At 42.8% G+C, this 4,398-nt stretch overlaps 1 non-coding gene across 1 annotated transcript in view; it reads left to right on the top strand.

The window, feature by feature from the left end:
- Positions 1–4,398, top strand: part of LOC112077405 (uncharacterized) — a 19,298-nt gene that overhangs the window by 5,855 nt on the left and 9,045 nt on the right. Inside the window, exons 2-4 of the transcript XR_011478140.1 lie at positions 1,945–2,008; positions 2,157–2,880; positions 3,963–3,967. This is a non-coding gene — a transcript (uncharacterized protein). The remainder of the gene's footprint in view (positions 1–1,944; positions 2,009–2,156; positions 2,881–3,962; positions 3,968–4,398) is intronic.

Genomic DNA, 4,398 nt, shown 5'->3' on the forward strand with positions numbered 1-4,398 from the left:
AATGATCGCCGCATGTGTGGTTCCCACTGTGAAACATGGAGAAGGAAGTGTGATGGTGTGGGGTGCTTTCCTGGTGACACTCAGGGATTTATTTAGAATTCAAGGCACACTTAACCAGTATGGCTACCACAGCATTCTGCAGCGATACGCTGTCCCATCTGGTTTGCGCTTAGTGGGACTATCATTTGTTTTTCAACAGGACAATGACCCAACACACGTCCAGGCTGTGTAAGGGCTATTTGACGGAGAAGGATAGTGATGGAGTGCTGCATCAGATGACCTGGCCTCCACAACCCAATTGATCAGGTTTGGGATGAGTTGGACCTCAGAGTGAAGGAAAAGCAGCCAACAGGTGCTCTGCATATGTGGGAACTCCTTCAAGATAGTTGTAAAAGCATTCCCCAAGAAGCTGGTTAAGAGAATGCCGAAGAGTGTGCAAAGCTGTCAAAGCAAAGGGTGGCTACTTTCAAGAATGTAAAATCTAAAATATATTTTGATTTGTTTAACACTTTTTTTGGTTACTACATGATTCCATATGTGTTATTTCATAGTTTTGATGTCTCACTATTATCTACAATGTAGGAAATAGTAAAAAATAAGAAAAACCCTGGAATGAGTTGATGGGTCCAAACTATTGACTGGTACTGTATTCTGTATTACATATAAAATATATATTTTTCTACTGTTACATTGTTTAGAATTAGAGTGCATTCTCATTGGTGCTTCAGTTAACCCGTAGCCTACTCTTTGATTTACTAAGTTTTAACTGCTGGAACTTATCGTTTTAGGTTGTATGCCTATTCTGTTGTTGTGTACTTGAACTAAATAGTAAAATAATCATTTTTGGAGACAAAGTGTTGTTTGATTTAAATTCACTACTTCAATGAAAGTCAAAGAAGGCTGATTTAAAAATATAATAATATTCCTTTCAGTTGCAGCTACAATATGATATAGCAACAGGTAGCAATGTAGGAACTAACACAAGTCGTGTGTAATCAACCTTTATTTTGAAAAACGTCCAGGAAGTAGGTGACATCTTGTTTCCGGAAAACAAGAAGAGTTGTGTTAAAGAAGCGTACGGTTTATGTTGGAAACCGTGTAACTTAGTCTTAAGACGTTGACTGAACAATGCAATGCAAATTACTTTAACGTAAGCGTTTAACATAGAGCAATGAGATGCCGATACTGTAGCCTTTCATGCTCAGCTAGCCTCCATCATTGAGGTTTTGGCGAATGCAGCCGTTGCCGAAACTGCAAACTTGTAGATGACGGCCATGCTGCCTTACGGTTGGAAATTTCCCATAGTCAGAAAGAAATCGACAACCTGCGGAGGAAGCTGCTTTTGACAAAATTCCAGCATTCTCGACGGAGGCAGAGAAATTGGGAGTCCTGCGACGCACAGTTCACCGACGCGTGGACACCGATAAGTTTACCCGGCAAGAGAGAGCTTCGTAGAAAAGCCAACAGACAGACTTGGATATTGTAGTTTTAACCTTATTTCAAAACGTTAAAATTAATGGGTCATGTGAAATATATGACGTTTGAGCGTTGTTCTTTTCTTGGTTGCAATCTCGCTCTTGGGGATTTTTATTTTACCAGGTAAATTGACTGAACACATTTTCATTTGCAGCAAGGACCTGGGGAATAGTTACAGGGGAGAGGAGGGGGAATGAATGAACCAATTGTAAGCTGGGGATMGTTAGGTGGCCATGATGGTATGAGGGCCAGATTGGGAATTTAGCCAGGACACCGGGGTTAACACCCCTACTCTTACAATAAGCGCCATGGGATCTTTAGTGACCACAGAGAGTCAGGACAACCGTTTAACGGCCCATCTGAAAATGTGTTGGGTGGCGGAATGTCCCTAATCCATTGTTTTCTCATATTTAAAATGCTGTTGGGATATTTTTCTAATAAAATGTTCCTGATGTATACAAAACACAGATGGCAGACATGCAAGAGGCACCTCTTATTAAAATGGAGAACTTTCACACCAGCAGAACAGAAGGTATTTTATTAAATCTATCCAATTTACACTTTGTTGAGTAAAGCCTTTATTGTAGTATTTGATAAACTTCTTAGTCATAAGCCATAACTAATGAGGCAAAGAAGAATTGGTCTCCACTACAGGAAGCTGATGTTGTGCCCCATTTCAGAGATTGTCCAACTGGTCAGTGAGAGCAGTGAGAAGATCATTGTGGCAGAACCAGGTTCTTCGTCGTCTACTGAAACCACAGACCCTCTGGACCAGCAGGGCAACAGACACAGAGCTCCAGACACCTCACTCAATATAGAACCTGGAAACCAGACCTTCCAGCATCCAGCATCACAATACAACAGAGCAAGACAGGACCATCAGGTTGCTGAGGGTGTGKCCTGGGAAACTGACCATCAACCCATAGAATACAGCCTGTCCCAATGGACAGAGAACCAAGTGACTGACAACCCAACTGTGAATGCTCTTCACAATGCTGGGCCAGACTCCAAGAGGCTGTCTGGACATCCAGAGAGGAGAGGGGTGTCTGGTAACTCAGGGGTCTGCATGTCTGCTTCAGGCATTCTGGACTGGCTGCCTGATGTGGTGATGGTGGACTCAGTTCCCATTAAAGTGGAGGCAGATATGAGTTCAGAATGGAGCCTAACTGGCCAAGAGGTGACATCTGGAGAGGTCTGTTCAGACGGCAGGCAGCTTGTGGACAACAYAGGAAGAGGGGGAATGGAGTCTGGACAGACAAAGTGTCCCCCTGACACTCAACATGCAGAGCAAGGGACAACTGTAGGATCAAGGTCCAAGATGTCAGATTTCAATGGCCTGTCCATTCAAAACAGCTTTTCATCCCCAAGGGTTACTCTCCACCAGGTTCCCCAAAGAGGGAAGCCGCTAGACTTTACCCAGAGGTTGGAACTAAGGGGAAAACTGGTTTCTCCCGCCATAGTTTCCTATTGGACTCCTTCTTGGCCCCTGGGCCCGGATTATGTGTCTAGTTCCTCTTCCCTAGTCTTGAAGACCCCAAATTAGCTAATTGTGGAAAGAGTGGATTAAATGGCATACACACTCAGTAACTTCAAGGGCGATTTTCTCACAAAAATTTATGTATTATTGAGATAATCATCACATGGGTCCTTATTATAGGTGTTTTCTTAAAACAGTTCCAGTGAGAATGTGTTTTCCAACATGAATGGGTTCGTGCTTAATCCTACCTAAATAAATTTCACTGTCGTAAAACAACTTCTGTGTGTGCTGCAAGTGTATGGGAATCGTTTATCTGTTCGCTTATCAAGGACATTATATCTCAAAGCTGGCTTGACTGCTCTGGTTTCCAGCCAAAGTGTGACTTGACTCACATAGGTACTATATTGACAGGAGTTATTGGTAAAGCAGAACCGACATATTACAAAGTACATTTAACATCTACATTATATTATACTGTGTGTTATTTTAGTCCAGGGAGTTGTAAGAAGAAGTTAGTTAAAAGGCTTTACAAAGCAGTACCGGTCTCTTATCTCCAAGCAACCCTTAACCGATTGCCATCCATAAGAGGTTTTGGGGTTCAATGTGCTGGTTTGCCTCAATGGGACAACCGACAGCTCCGGACAGGTCAGAAGGGTATTTTCGAGCTTGGTTTGGCTTTGCCTATTTGAACCTGCGACTTTTCGGTTACTTGGCTGCCAACGCTCTTAACCGCTAGGCCTACCTACTCGACATAGTTAAATTCCTTACGCGCTATTCTTAATTTTTTTTGGGCCAGGATCAATATAATACTGGGTCGGGCAAGGCCCTCTAATAATTATTCATACATACAAAGATGGACATTTCAACCTATTTGTTATACATTGTATTGTTTAAAAATTGAAACTTTCTCTATAAATCAAAACCTACAGATGGCTAATTAATAAGTTTAGGTTAATGTTCAGGAAGCACTGGACAGGTGCCTAGGCGAGCGAGGTCTGTTGTGGTCGAGAGCTCGTGTGCTCGTTTATGTTTTTACTTGGACGAACAGAGCCGGGGAGGATGAGGAAGAATGCGCGCAGGGTTCCCGCATGCCAGCACACTCCTGGGCCTGGAAACGGACCTGGCGACCCAGCAGTTGCAGGGAGAGAGAGTGCTGACTGGAATGGTAGGCTGTCAATGGTTGTGATACAGGGTTTAATATGGTTGGATTTGTAGAGATTAAAATCAAGCCATATTGATACCCTTCTACCTTTCCCCATCATATTCCTCTGAGGAAACCCTTCTCTATTTACAGTTGCAATGAGTTTGAGTCCCAGAATTAGAATGAATAGAATTAGAACCCATTCAATTAGAATTCTCTGGTTTATTCCTTTCCATTCTGACTGTTTTGAGTAGGCTAGACAGGTTAGGATGTGCACCAGCATTGTAGACCCAAGGCTACCACG

This window comes from Salvelinus sp. IW2-2015, unplaced genomic scaffold (genome assembly GCF_002910315.2).
Source record: "Salvelinus sp. IW2-2015 unplaced genomic scaffold, ASM291031v2 Un_scaffold4532, whole genome shotgun sequence".
NCBI lineage: Eukaryota > Metazoa > Chordata > Actinopteri > Salmoniformes > Salmonidae > Salvelinus > Salvelinus sp. IW2-2015.